The sequence below is a fragment of the Eptesicus fuscus genome, chromosome 6, assembly GCF_027574615.1.
Source record: "Eptesicus fuscus isolate TK198812 chromosome 6, DD_ASM_mEF_20220401, whole genome shotgun sequence".
Taxonomy (NCBI): Eukaryota; Metazoa; Chordata; class Mammalia; order Chiroptera; family Vespertilionidae; genus Eptesicus; species Eptesicus fuscus.
In genome coordinates this window covers 9224859-9240755 of record NC_072478.1, presented here as the reverse complement: position 1 = coordinate 9240755, position 15897 = coordinate 9224859, and the positions used below count along the sequence as shown (strand labels likewise).

At 40.5% G+C, this 15897-nt stretch overlaps 1 non-coding gene across 1 annotated transcript; it reads left to right on the top strand.

Moving 5' to 3' along the window:
- The first annotated feature begins 3141 nt into the window (after positions 1–3141).
- LOC129149596 (small nucleolar RNA SNORA66) lies at positions 3142–3268 on the top strand. The gene has a single exon (XR_008556474.1). It is a non-coding gene; the product is annotated as a small nucleolar RNA SNORA66 (small nucleolar RNA).
- Positions 3269–15897: the final 12629 nt, after the last annotated feature.

The window sequence follows — 15897 nt, the reverse complement described above, 5'->3', positions numbered from 1 at the left end:
GGATTTTGTCAAATGCTTTTTCTGCATCAATTGATATGACTATGTGATTTTTATCTCTCAATTTGTTTATGTGATGCATCACGTTTATTGATTTGCAGATATTGTACCATCCTTGCATTCCTGGGATAAATCTTACTTGGTCATGGTGTATGATCTTTCTGATGTACTGCTGGATCTGATTTGCTAGAATTTTGTTGAGGATTTTGGCATCTATGTTCATGAGGGATATTGGCCTGTAATTTTCTTTCATTGTGTTGTCTTTATCTGGTTTTGGTATTAGGGTGTTGTCTTTATCTGGTTTTGGTATTAGGGTGATGCTGGCTTCATACAAGGAGCTTGGAAGTGTTCCTTCCTCTGGAATTTTTTGGAATAATCTGAGGAGGATAGGTTTTAGTTCTTCTTTGAATGTTTGGTAAAACTCCCCTGTGAAGCCGTCTGGCCCCGGGCTTTTGTTTGCTGGAAGATTTTTGATGACTGCTTAAATTTCTTCCATAGTTATTGGCCTATTGAGATGTTTAGATTCTTCCTGATTGTGTTTTGGAAGGTTATATTTTTCTAGGAATATGTCCATTTTCTCCAGGTTGTCTAGTTTTTTGGAAAAGAATTGTTCATAGTATTTTTTAACAATTCTTTGTATTTCAGTGGGGTCTGTTGTTATTTCACCTCCTTCATTTCTGATTTTGTTTATTTGGGTCCTCTTCTTTGCTTCTTGGTGAGCCTGCTAGAGGTTCATCAATCTTATTTATCCTTTCAAAGAACCAGCTCTTGGTTTTGTTGATCTTTTGTATTGTTTCTTTGGTCTCTATGTTGTTTATCTCCGCTCTGATCTTTATTATTTCCTTCCTTCTGCTTACACTGGGTTTTCTTGTTGCTCTCTTTCTAACTCTTTGAGTTGTAGGGTTAGGTAATTTATTACAATTGTTTCTTGTTTTTTGCAGTAGGCTTGTAGAGCTACGAACTTCCCTCTCAAGACTGCTTTCTCTGTGTAGATTTTGGATTGTTGTGTTTTCATTGTCATTTGTTGCCATGATGTTTTTTATTTCTTCTTTGATCTCTCTGGTAACCCAGTCCTTGTTTAATAGCATGCTGTTTAGTCTCCATGTGCTTGATTTCTTTGGATTGTTTTTATTGTAGTTGATTTCCAGTTTTATGCCACTGTGATCTGAGAAGATGCTTGATATGATTTCTATCTTCTTGAATTTGAAGAGACTTTGCCTATGACCCAACATATGGTCTATCTTTGAAAATGACCCATGTGCACTTGAGAAGAATGTATATTCTGTGGGTTTGGGGTGAAATGTTCTGAAGATGTCAATTAATTTCATCTGGTCTAGTCAGCCATTTAGAATTGATGTTTCTTTGCTGATTTTTTGTTTAGAGGATTTGTCCAATGGTGATAGTGAGGTATTAAAATCTCCTACTATGATTATATTGCTGTCAATCTCTCCCTTGATATCTTCCAGGAGTTTTTTTTATGTATTTGGGTGCTCCTGTATTGGGTGTGTATATGTTTACCAGAGTTATTTCTTCTTGTTGGATTGCTCCCTTTAGTATTATGAAGTGGCCTTCCTTATCTTTTGTTATGTCCTTCACTTTGAGATCTAATTTGTCAGATATAAGTATTGCTACCCCAGCTTTTGTTTTCATTTCCATTTGCCTGAAAAACCTTTTTCCATCCCTTCACCCTCAGTCTGTGTGTGTCTTTTTTTCTGAGGTGGGTTTCTTGTAGACAGCAGATATATGGGTCGTGTTTTCTTATCCAATCCGTTACCCTATGTTCTTTGATTGGGGCATTTAATCCATTTACATTTAAAGTTATTATTGATAGGTACTTATTTGTCACCATTTTTATTCTTTACCTCTGTGTTCCTTCTTCGCTTCCTATTTCTTTCTTTCTTTCTTTCTTTCTTTCTTTTTTTTTTTTTTTTTTACAGCAGACCCTTTAGCATTTCTTGCATTGCTGGTTTGGTGGTAATAAATTCCCTTAGTCCTTTTTTGTCTGTGAAGCTTCTGATTTCACCTTCAATTTTTATTGATAGCCTTGCTGGGTACAGTATTCTTGGATTCAGACCCTTCCTTTGCATGACTTTGTATATTTCATTCCATTCCCATCTGGCCTGATGAGTTTCTGTTGAGAAATCAGTTGCTAGTCTGATGGGGGTTCCTTTGTATATAACTTTCTGTCTCTCTCTGGCCCCTTTTAAGATTCTTACTTTGTCATTGGTGTTTGCCAATTTAATTATAATGTGCCTTGGCGTCAGTCTTTTGGGGTTCATTCTGCTTGGGACTCTGTGAGCTTCTTGGATTTGTGTGGGTTTTTTCTTCCCTATATCAGGGAAGTTTTCTGTCATTATTTCTTCAAACAGGTTTTCTATTCCTTGCTCAGTTTCCTCTCCTTCCGGAACCCCTATTATGCGGATGTTGTTTTGTTTAGTGTTGTCCCAAAGTTCCCTTAGGCTCTCCTCCTGCTTTTTAATTTTTTTTTTCTAGAAGCTGCTCTACTTGGGTATTTTTTCCCACCTTGTCTTCTAGTTCACTGATGCGGTCCTCTGCTTTTTCTAGTCTACTCTTGATGCTTTCTATTGAGTTCTTTACAGCAGTGATGTCACTTTTCATTTCTTCTTGGTTCTTCTTCATTTCCTCTTGGTTCTTACTCATATTATCGAATTTGTCTTCCATTCTTTTCAGCCACCTTATGACCATTTCTCTGAATTCTTTCTCTGGCAGGTTGCTTGCCTCTATTTTGTTTACTTCCTTTTCTGGTGATGCCTGCTTTTCTTTCATATGCAGGCTGTTTCTTTGTCTTCCCATGGTCTCTCTTCTCCGGATGTCTGGTTATGTAGTTCTCTCTCTCCTTATCCCAGGCGAAATCTGACCTTTCCGTGGTGGAGTATAGAGCTCCTCTGAATCCGCGTGTTTGCACCAATTGGGGTCTGGTGTTCTGGGGCTCGCAGCTGTTCCAAAAGCTTTAATTTTCATAGAAATGTAGGTTTGTTTTGATAGAGACATGCTGAATACAAAGGGCTGAAATAATAAATCATCGTTAACATAAAATAATAGAACATTTTAATAAAATTTAATATATTTTTCTTGAACATTATCTTACCAGACACTGAATAACTGCACAAATTAATAAGCTTAATGCAAATAATCCTATTTTTCTTGTTCTCCAAAAGCAAAATATTCAGGTTTGCTAAAGTAATTGTGGTGATAGAAATGTATTAGCCTCAGAAGCTACTGAGGTGGTTCATTCTATCCTAGTACAGTGTAACTACCAGTTACTGGTAATAATGATTCTAAACATTGTACTAATGTGTTTATTTGATTTTTGGCACTGTGTGGTAATAGGACAGTATCACAAGTTGGGGGTTGGGAAAATTAGCCTAAAATATTAAGTGTATGTATTGGAAATCTTATTACAAATAAAACACATCTCTGTCCTCTTTAAAAAAAAAAAAAAAAAAAAAAAGCAAAATATTTCCTGTTGCACACAACAAGCAAGTCAGTACAAGACTAATGATGTGGCAATTGGCTGCTAAAATATTTGCTGCTAGTATTAGTGGAGAGAAATGGTGTGCCTGTGTGTAAAGCACATAAGGGAAATGAATGCAACACAATTATAGTAATCAGTCATTAGCGAACATTGTTGTTTGTTATTAATAATTATGTATAACAGGATATTGTAAAAATTAAGTTACAAAATGTTTATTAAAATGTTTCTTACATACTGTTATATTGGCTGGGCTGCAAAAATATTCATTGTGGGCCGCGAGTTCGACATGCTTGCTGTAGAGCTCTTTCTCCTCAAAAACCAACAGAGCATATTCTCACTGCCTTTGGATCTTTGCTTAAATATCTCCCTTTCAGTAAGTCTTTCTCTGTCTTTTTTCCCCCCATTTTTTTATAAATCTTTCTCTGTCTTAAATGATATATGCACACACCATCCCTCCCTGACTTCTGAAAGCTCCATCCCTCTTGCTTGCTCTTTTTCTCATAGTAGGTGCGCACTGACCACCAGGGGGCAGATGCTCAATGTAGGAGCTTCCCCCTGGTGGTCAGTGCGCTCCCACAGGCAGAGCGCCACTCAGCCAGAAGCCCTGAGCCGGGCTCACAGCTGGCTGGCGAGCACAGTGGCAGTGGCAGGAGCCTCTCCTGCCTCCACAGAAGCACTAAGGATGTCCAACTGACGTCTTAGGCCTGTTTCCCCCGGGGAGCAGGCCTAAGCCATCAGTTGGACATTCCTCGAGGGCTCCCAGACTATGAGAGGGCACAGGCTGGGCTGAGGGATCCCCCACTCCCAAGTGTATGAATTTTGTGCACTGGGCCTGTAGTCTAGTATAATTGTTTTTAATTCTTTGTTTGTTTACCTCCTTCCACCAAAATGCAAGCTCTACAAAAGGCAGTGATATTTGCTTTCTGTGTCTCCAGCTCTTAGAATAGGCACTCACAAAGTGTGTTCTCAGTCAATACTTTAGAATAAATGAATAATCTTTGAAGGCACGGGATGCTGTTGGAGTAGCTTTGAAACCAAAGCTGCCCAAAGCTAAAATTAGGCTGTGCAGGAGATCCTGAAATTTAACGCAGATTAACAGCAACATTTGCTGGTTATTGGAAGAAGGTACCATATTGCTCTTAGACATGTGTGACATTTGAACATTAATCTATATATGATGAAAGAGGAAGATAGAAGAATAGGCCCTATTTCTTGAGTATTTCCATATTGAAGAACACTAGTGGTGTGGATCATCTAAAGGAGTGGTGGTTTAAAATTGAAATGTGAGGTTTGGGGTGCAGATTCCTCTTGTGGGTTCTTGTTCTATGAAGTTGAAGAATAAATTCATGATTTATTTAATAAATTTATTTAATAAATTTATTTAATTTATTTTATTTATTTACTAACAGATTTATTTAATAAGAATGTAGAAGTTTATTGGAAGCAGATACAAACTCCATCTGGGGAGGGGGGTCCCGATAGGGGACACCCGGGAAGGGGCCCTAAATGGGAAAGGCCTGCTCTCTCTCTCTCTCTCTCTCTCTCTCTCTCTCGGGAAAAAAAATCTAAATAATCTGAATCTACTGAATCTCTTTGTCTCTGGTTTATAAAGGCTGTAGCTCTTTATCTGAACATGATGTTTTCTAATTGGTCCCTTTCCTTAATTTGGGACTCCCGTGCTTTCCTCATTGATCATTCTGCTACATAATATTAGTTTCAAAGCTCAAAGCCCACGTGGTGCCCCCCTCTTCCTCTCCCCTTATCTTTCAGCATTCCTCTATCCTCTGTAAAAATATGTTTCCTTCTTCCTGATATCTTGTGACTTTTCTTTACCTCTGTGAATGTATGCCTTCCTCCCTCCTTATCCTGTGGCATTTCTCTATCCTCTGTACAAGTAATATACACATTTTGGTGTCTCCAAGCCCCCATCTATACATTCCTCTCCCATGGACCTTCTCTCAGGTGTCCTGGCCAGAGATGTTTTATGACCCCTTATGGCTCTCCTAGCTGCTCAGGTCAGGGCTGCTTTTAATTGCTCAAGCCAGAAATGCCTCCATCCTACCTAGACCCTCGCACCCTTCCTATCTGCCTAATTAAGCTAGCTAACTAACCCTTATCAAAATCACCACAGAAAAGTATTTTACACATACACAAAAATGTATGCCTGTGTACGTATGCACACACATGTATGTGTATAAATGTGTTCTGGTCAATGTATGTCAGACTTACTTTGCAATTCCAGTTTTCCTGGCATTGCTATTAAAATGAGTTGCTTTTCCTCAACACAACCCACTGTCTACTGGATGCCTAAATGTAGTTAGATGCCATGGATAATCAATGTCAGTCATGTCTAATATGGCCAGTCTGTAAGTTCTGTATCCCCATGAAGCAATTATTCCTGAGCTGGTCCTCCAAGGGATGCATATATTGCCCCCTCCAGGTAAAAGGGGGTGCCTTAATGCTAGTTAGGCTCCTATGTGAAGCTCAGGTCTGGTCTCTTGCTCAAGTCTGAACAGCATGGAAGTCTCAGGTCCTGCTACTCTTTTGGGTCAAAGAAAGTCTGGTCAAGTGTCCAACCAGCTGTCTTCTGTTTCTTGGTCCAACCTAGTTTAGCTGGCCCTCTTCCTCTTCCTCACTAAAGATAGTTGAGAACAAAAACAGCCTTAAGGGGAGCCTGCGGAGTCCATCTCTCCAGTCATCCATCCCCTGAGCTTCACCATAGGGTCTCTTGACAATCAAAGAATAAAGGAAAGTCCTAAATAGGGACACTCAGAGCTCCATTTGATCACATTCACCTCGTGAGAGACAAGAGCACATTGAGAATAAAATCAAAAGTTGAAAGAGAATTAGTCTCCTTAGCCCCTCCACCAAAAGTTCTATGCCTTCTGCTATGTGGGTCCTACTGAATATTGTTGAGCTTTCTGACTTGTCTTTGCTCATGTGAGAGTCCCCTCCTGGCAACTGGAGTGAGGACTTGAGCTTCCTCTAGAACAGTAACTCATTTTCAAGGTGGGACCCATTTGGGAATCTGAGGAAAACCATGGACTCTTTCCTGTGAAGAAGAAGGAGGAGGAAAAGGAGGAGGAAGAGGAGAAGGAGGAGGAAAAGAGGAAGAGAAAGAGGAGGAGGAGGAGGAGGAGGAGAATTTTCATGCAATGTTAGAGGTCTCACATGTTCCTTGAAAATTATTCATGAACATTCTAATACTCATCTTGTCAGGGTTTATATATTAAGGTCTTGATCTTAACATTAACCAACTATAACTGGGCAAATCACTCTTTCTTGATTTGATTTGGGGACCTGTCAAACATAGAGGTATGGTCTTTTCCACTTTAACATCTCTGGTCATATAATTATTTTGGCATCCAAGAGATTACTGCTTTGAATAAAGGAAGCAGAGACCTCTCTTTTTATTATTATTTTGGAGCAAAGAGCCTGTGCTCTCAGCTAATGCTGGATGAGGATGAGGTGAGCAGATGGATAATTTCAGGTGGTTGCTGGAAACAGAAAATTCCAAGTGGGCATTAGTTTTCCGGCAACCCCTCCCTACAAAGTTACATGATGTTAGTCATAAAGACAAGGATGAGCACTTTTTATTTTCTTTACATGGTAGTGACAAGGAGATCAGCAATCAACATCATTTTAATTATTGAAGGGTTCCTGGGGAGAGGGCTGGTCTCAGTGAGTACTCAGCAGGACGGCGTAATGACCGACACCTCCTCAGCAGTTGGCTGTATTCTGTATTGACTGGGTAGCAATCGGCTACATGCAGCTGGCTGGGATAGATTAGAATGATGAGCACAGAACTAATCACCAAGAGAGATACATACCATCCTATCCGTGCCCTTCAAAACCTCCCAGTCACATCTGTCCTTCTGAAATCCTGTTATGCCCAGGGAATGCTTTATTTGCAGGCTGGTTCATGTTTCCAAGGTGGTATTTGACACAGCTAGAGAGACCTTATTCTACAGCTACTGATCTGTATTTCTTGATAAAGCACCTAATTCAATCAGATGTTTTAAAAGCTGGACATTTGTGTTCTGTTCATTCATTTTGCTCCAGAAGAGGGATGTGAGTGAATCTTCTGGTTCGTCCTGCCTGGAGTTTATCCAGGGAATACTAATTCTTGTAAGAGAGAGAGACCTATACAGAGGGGCCAATTCATGTTTTAAAATGAAAATTCTAACAGTACTCAGGGACATTGTGGCAACAGAGGCCAGGGAGAATCTAAATGGACCAGTCAGCTAGCCCCATATCAAGAAGGGTTATGAAGGGACAAAAATTTGGAAAGCAAGATATAAATAATAATTCATAGAAATGCAAGTCAACTAGACAAGAACGTCATGAGAAGGAGGCTGAAATTCACTAGTGGTCAGAGAAATGCAAATTAAAAGAATAATAAGATATGTTATACCCATCAGGCCGGCAACAATAATGTCAAAATGAGCTATAATATTTAGCACTGGTTGCGATCTGAACAACAGGGGATCTTCCCTAATGCCATTGGAAATGTAGTACTATGATCTTTTTGGAAAGCAATCTGGCCACCTCCTGTTACAATTATAATTACACATTTTTTTGACCAAGCAACCCTGCTTTGGGATATGCCATGGCAACAAATATACCTAAGAATATTTATTTCATTTTAATGATGAAAATCTGGAAACAAAGTAAGTCTATCAGTAAGAAAATGACTAAAAGCATAGGAACCACAGATGTGCAGTTTTGAAAACAATGCCTTTGGATTATACCAACTAATTTGGTGATATTTCCAGTTATTTGTGAGGAAAAAATGCACATTCAGTAAAGTGTGTATTGTATTATTCCTTTTTTTTTTTGCAAAACACATGATGACACAGTTCCTACGTATGTGTTTATGTGTGGATGTGTATGTGATGCTATGTTTATCTCTGCATGAAAAAAACTATGGAAGGAATCAAATTTGTTATTAAAATGCACTAAAAAGCTTATTTGACATAATCACATTAATGAATTTATTCAAAAGTGTATGTGTAACCATACAAGTGAAATACAGTTTTCTAAGAGAGTCAGGGAGGTGAGGAGTAGTGCAGCTACAGGGGTCTAGTGAAAAGAAGCAAATTAAACAACATGCAACAGACTGATGTATTCAGAAGGGGGGTAAGGGAGATGAGAAGAGATTAAACAAAGAATTTATATGCATACTAGAGGCCCAGTGCATGAATTCGTGCACAGGTGGGTCCCTCAGCCTGGCTGGTGATCAAGGCTGATCAGGAGGGTCGGCCTGCCAGGGGGAGGGACCACAGGAGATTGGCCTCAGCAGCAAGCTAACCAACAGCTGATTCTGCAAGGAATCGGGCTCCCTCCTCCTCCTGTCTGGGTCCGGGGTGCGGGTGAACCAGATTCGGGGCTGTCAGGGCCCCAGCAGCAAGGCCTGGGTCAGTGCACATCATAGTTACCGGCTAGTCATCTGGTCGTTTCAGTTGTTTGGTCGTAACAGTCGCTTAGGCTTTTATATATACAGTGTAGACTAGGGGCCCAGTGCACGAATTCATGCACCTTGAAAGGTACTGTGGACCACGAGGCTGCTGTAGGCACATGGGCAGGTCTCAGCCCATCCTCCACACCCCTTCCCAGCCCCTCCCGCCTTGGCCTCCGGTTCCCTGTCTGCCGACAGCCCTGCTCCCGCCGCCGCCACTCCCACACACTGACAGCGCTGGCCCCACTTGCACCTGCTGACAGCGCAGTGATTGGGGCCAGCGCCAGCAGCGGATGCGAGCAGCAGCTGCTGCCCCGATTGCCCTTCAGGAGCAGGGGGAGGTGGAGAAGCCGTCAGGGGTGATTGGGGTCGGCAGCCGCTGCTCACACCTGCTGATGGCGCCAAGTGATTAGGACCGGTGCCGGGCACCAGCAGCGGGTGCAAGCGGGGCCAGCACCGGCAGCAGGTGTGAGCACCGGGCAGGACCTTAGCGTGTGGGAGCAAAGAATTTTCAGTAACCACCAGAGGCTCACCTTGAGGACAGTGACCGGCGCCCCGCCTTGGTATGGCACCCCCTCTCACCTGCTCCACCATCCCACTGCGGCCAACACCCACCATGTTCTGCGCACGCCCCTTGGTGGTCAGCGCATGTCATAGCAACCAGTTGTTCAGTTGTTCGGTTGTTCGGCCATTCAGTCTATTTGCATATTAGCCTTTTATTATATAGGATATGCATAGTCCATGGAAAAGCAATAGAGCTAGAGGGCCTGGGAGGGAGCTAGGTGGAAGGGGTTAATGGGGGGGGAGGGGTGCAGGGAGGGAAATTTGTAATACTTTCAACAATAAAGTTTTTTTAATGCAAAAAAAAAAGCACACTTAAACAACAAAGTGTGTCTTAGTCCATTGGGGCTTATAAACACAAATGTATTTCTTATAGTTCTGGAGGCTGGGAAGTTTGAGGTCAAGGTCTGTTGTCCGGTAAGGACCTGCTTCTTGGTTCACAGACGGTCAGTTTCTTGTTGTGCCCTCACATGGCAGAAGGGACAAGAGAGCTCCCTGGGGGCTCTAACAAGGGCACTAATTCCATTCCTGAAGGCTTTACCCTCATGATCTAATCACCTCCCAAAAGCTCTACCGCCTTCCCAGTGCCATCACTGTTCCACTCATGAATTTGAGGGGAACACAGGTGCAATGACTAATTTAAGAGTGTTAGGCTTTCCTGAAAGTAGAGGGAAGCTGAAAACCCAGGGTGCTCCTGGACATCTTCTGGGGAGTCGTGACTCAGGAAGTGAGAGCCATGGCTGAGAAAGTGAGGAACTAGAAAAATATATCTTGCCTATTTCAGCAGTCAAATCTAATCACATCGCCCTGACCAGTTTGGCTCAGTGGATAGAACGTCGGCCTTCGGACTGAAGGGTCCCAGGTTCGACTCAGGTCAGGGGCATGTGCCTTGGTTACAGGCACATCCCCAGTAGCGGGGTGTGCAGGAGGCAGCTGATCGATGTTTCTCTCTATCGATGTTTCTAACTCACTATCCCTCTCCCTTCCTCTCTGTAAAAAAAAAAAAAAATCAATAAAAATATATATTTTTTTTAAATCTAATCACATCACCTCCTCCAATTGACACCTTCAATGGCTCTTCAATATCCAAAAGAAAAAGTTCAAGCTTACTCATTTCCCTTTGCAATGGATGCCAGCCTAGCTTTCTAGCCCCATCTCCCCAGCACACGAAATGTCTCACTCTTCCCTGAACACACTGTACTCTTCTGTGTCCATTTGCCATCATAAATGTTCCTCCCTCTTCCAAACGTCCCTCGAGAGCCATCAAGAGCCATATCAGTGCTCCCCTCACTATGAAGTCACCCATGCATTACACTGAATGCATCTTAAATGCTCTAACATTTTAGAGTCTCTATTCCCTTAAATGATTTTACTTTTTGCTTACAAAGTAATACTTTATAAATGTTTAGGGAAAGTACATAGGCAAATATTGTGAACATTTTTGGTTTTGTACCTTTTAAGTTTTCTTACCTACACACGCATGCTCTTTAGAAAAATGGGACCATATTATAAGTATGACTTTGTGATTTTTTTTCACTCAAAAGTGTTGAATATTTCCATTACATCAAATATTCTTCGCAATAAAATATTTAATGACTGTGTAGTATTCCATTGTAGAGCTGAGTCAACTCTGTATAAAGACATAAATACATAAAATTACCCATCTTGTACTGTTGACTATTTAGCAATCTCCCATTGTTCTCAATTTTATTAATATGCACAATAATGTGATACCTATTGCACTTAAATGTTTGCACACATTCTTACTTCCTTCTTCAGAATAAACAACTAAAGGTGGAAGTCCCAGGTCAATAGACTTGATTACAAAAATATGTTTAATATTTGTATTTGAGAGAGTTTATTTCCTATATCCTTGGCATAAATTTTTTGCCAATAATTTATGGCTTCATTTTTTATATCTAAAAGTTTATTCATCTGGAATTTATTTGGGCTTATAATGTGTGTCGCAGAGGTATTCTCCAATATTCATACTATTTTCTCTAAAACAGAAGTGAAAGACCTAGCTTGGGGCAATGTGTTTGGCCTCTCAGAACAAAGATAAGTTTCTCAGTCTCTTTTGCAGCTATGATCTGCCCAACGGAATGTGAGCAGAAGTGATTTATGCAATTTCTGGGTTTTGTTCTTAAAGAAAGGACCCCTTTCCTCTCTGTATCACCCATCTTGCTGCTTACAACATGTTTATGTAACATCCTAGAACATTCAAAAGTGCACTCTTGAGTGATGGTGGAACAACCATGAAAACGTGTATTAGAGCCACCAATCCACTCCTAGACTTCCTCCACCAGGACTGTGAAATGAGAGAGTAATAGCTATTTGTCTATGGGTTTTCTAGATTTCTGTTCCATAGAGCACATCTATATCCTAAATAATTAGAGTAAATTAAGGACATAACTTTAATTTTATAAAAAGTGATTAGTCCTTTGTCACCCTGAAATGTACTGAATAATCCATTCTTGCTCCTAGTAATTTGTAATACCACTCACTTCTATATCCTGGATATGTTTCTGAACATTTTCTTTAGTTCCAAGGATGTGGGTATGTAAGAATCCACTCCAATATCATTGTGTTTTAGTTATTTTCCTTTAGTTCAGTGGATGCTGTGGGACACCACCAAGATTCCCCTTCAAGGTGAGGGCATTAATTTCCCTAGTCACATCCCAAGGACTGCTGCCTGCTAAAGGGAGTTGCCTCTCCCAAGGTAAACTGCTCCCCCTCCCCCGAGGACAGCTTGAACCCCATGATTGGCCGATGAAGGTGTAGAAGATCAGACCCCCTTGCCTCAATTTTGGCAACTCTGAGGGGCCATCTTGGTCCCTGGAGGGAAGACGCATCACCTGTCAATGCCTGCCTCTGCCCAATCTTGCTTTTTACTCTCTCACGGGTGTTGATCCTAAGGATATATCCTAATAAACTTCCTACATACAATTCTCTACCTCAGAGTCCATTTCCCAGGGAACACAATTTAATTCAATAATATATTAGGAAAGCAAATTCTACCTCTATACTTTCCATTTTAAAGAGCAAATTCTACCTCTATACTCTCCATTTTCAAGAATTTCTTGACTTTTTATGTATATTTTCCAAATAAATTTTCAGATTTGTGGCTGTCCTTTTATATTTTATTTCTCTGTCTTTTTATCTATCAATTTTTTTCTGTAGCCTGTTCTCTCCTTTTGAATTTTTGCTTGCAACTCTTAGAGATCATGCCTTTTTGTTGTTGTTGTTCTGAGGATGTCAGTTAATTGTAGTTTTCTTCTGAGGTCTCTGCTAGCTCATTTGTGGCTCTGAGTCTTCTGGATGCTGTTTTCTTTTCTTTTTTGAAAAAAATTATTTATGGGGGGTAAGAGATCGACCAAAGGACTTGTATGCATGCATATAAGCATAACCAATGGACACAAGACACTGGGGAGAGTGGGGAGGGCATGTGCCAGATGGGGGGGAGGTTGGGGAGCGGGGAGGAAGGTCAATGGGGAAAAAAAGGAGACATATGTACTACTATTTGTAATACTTTAAACAAAATAAAATTTTAAAAAAATAAATACACAGGATTAAACAGTAAAACAACAAACTCAAAAATAAACTCAGACTATATAAAATATTTTTTAAAAATTATTTATACACTACATGTCAGTTTCATTTTCTTCACCCATACTCTTAAAGAAATGTATACATACCCTATGTTTACCAATAAATGCGATGTATAAATTACAAGTGGAACCACCGCTCATTTGATGGGTTCATCTCCTTTTCAGCTCTCTACAAGGACAGTAAATGGATGAGTTATTTTTTTTATTGTCTAAAGTTTTATATATGTCTTCTTTTACCCCAATTGACGCACACACACACACACACACACCCCCGAGCCATTCAAACCCGGGCAAGTCCCCACTGCCCCAGTGTCTGTGTCCATTGGTCATGCGAATATGCATACATACAAGTCCTTTGGTTGCTCTCTAACCGCCCCCTCCCCTACCATTTGTCTCTGGATCTATTCTTGCTCATCAAATTATGTTGACCATTATATCCCACATATGAGTGAGAGCATGTGATATTTATCTTTCTCAGACTGGCTTATTTCGCTTAGAAATTTTCAGTAAACAGGCAATTTTTCCTACCCCCTCTATCTGGACCTCTTGTTACTCTGATACAATGGAGGAAATGACTCAGAAGGATGTTGTGTGACCCACCCCACTACGTACACACACACATACAAACTACACTTATTTAACTGCTGTGAATGGTGCTAGTTAGAATAGAACATACTACTCTGCACCCCTGACTCCTAGGAGAAGTTCAGGCCTTTCCTCCAGCCTCAGCACTGTTGTTTTCTGGGTCACCAGCATTGCCAAAGGGAGGATTTCCTTCCGGAGTCTGAATTCATGTCTCTGTGGCATTCATGCCTCCCCTTCCCACCCACCTCCTTCCATGACAGAAAGAGTCTCTTGCCTTAGTGTAGAGTACCTGTTATATTGAGGAGATTAACATTAAATAGGCAGTTCGTTTAGGGCACAGCTTCTATGGATGGTCAGAATTATTTTTAAGATAAACACCATGGTACTGCCATGTACACTCAATTCCCATCTCCCTCTTTCTCTAAAACTATCATTCAGTGTGTGAACAGCTAGATGAATGATGAAAATATGAATATCAGGGCCCATGCCTGTCACTTGGAGGGACTGAGAGAAAGCTGATCCCATTCAATGTTATCCCTATATTTACTCTTTTTCCCTTTACTTTGTACAACTTTTGTAAGATGGATGGAGACAGACAGGAGAAATCACAAAACAGGTAGTTTGGGGAGATGTAACAACCAAGGGTCATACATTAAAGTTTGGCTCTGAATTTCCTGTGGTATAATCGCTACAAAAAGAGGGGCCTGAGGAAGCTTGTGAAGGTGATGGATATATTTATTAGCTTGACCATGGTGAGGGTTTCATGGGTGTGTGCATTTGTCTAAACTCATTAAACTGTATACATTAAGTATGCAGTTTTTGTATATCAATTTTACCTCAATAAAGCTGTCTGAAATGGAAAATTATAGAGGAAGTTGGAAATGAGCTCAAATTATAAACTGCATTCATTCTTTTGTTGAGCAAACATTTACTAAGCACCGCCTACTCCTGCCAGCACCATGCTAGATGTTATACAACAATGGGAAGCAAGGCAGACACTATCCCTGACCCCGAACACCTATCAGAGCATAGAGAAGACACAATAAGCACTAACAATTATGGGCAATGATAGGGAGTTTGGCACCATGGAAACGTGCGGCAGGGTGATCCTGGCCTGGGAGGGGGTCAGGACTGTAATTCATGAATCCGAGACTGACTCACACAGCTATCAGTGACAGGCAGGCAACCTCCACAGACTGCAGCTTGAGGGGGGAAAATCAATTTTCTTTTCTATCACCATTTTATTCACATGTCACCAGCACCCCCTCCTTCCTATCTTCTTATTCCTAAAGGCAGTCCCTTTTTAGAGGTTCCAAACATGGTGATTAAACAAAGACAGCTCTAGAAGGGCGAGCAAAGCGTTAGAGATGGTTTCATTTTATATAAATGCCAAATTTTCTGCCTCAGTAAGATTGCAGCTGTGACAAGTATTAGGCTGCTTTCTGGGTTATATGTTTTCTAAAGCACCATGCCAAAAAATATTAATACATCAGGGAAATGAAACAAATAGATTCAATTATTTTAAAACCTTGTGAGCAGACCATTTTTATAATAAAATAAATAATACAACATATTGAATAAACAGAGAAAATTATATTGCTCATATAAAGTGGAGATGGGTTCCCTGGTTAAATCTGTGAGCATATGAAGAATTGAGTCCTAAATTTAGTCTTCTGTTCTGTACAGGATTCTGAATGGAAGTTAGATTCATTGGCATATAATGAGTCTGACATCATTTTCTAAATAATAATCATCTGACAACATTTTTGGAAATTTATAAATTGCAATTCTGTGAATCACAGTTTAAAAATAACACTAATAAGCATTTTATAGTCATTAAAAATAACTACTAATAGTCTCTGGGATATGGGGTTTATGGGATAGGAGACTGCTTATAGAGGTATGACTAAAACACAAATGTTGAAAATATCAGATTCATATCAGAATTATTCAGCATGAGCCGAATAATGTTTAGTCATAGACTAGACACAGACCAGTAAATTAACACCAGGTTGACAATTAGCAGTTTCCTGGGTACACATTCTAAATGCAGCACAAAAACAGCCCTTTTGTATTCTGCTTCATAGGATCTTTCATCCCGTGCTTTGACTTTAGTCAGAGAGATTGATGTTTGCTGCAAAAAGCCTGGTGTCAGACGATCTATATCCCAGCCTCAGGGCCACTAGGAGTTA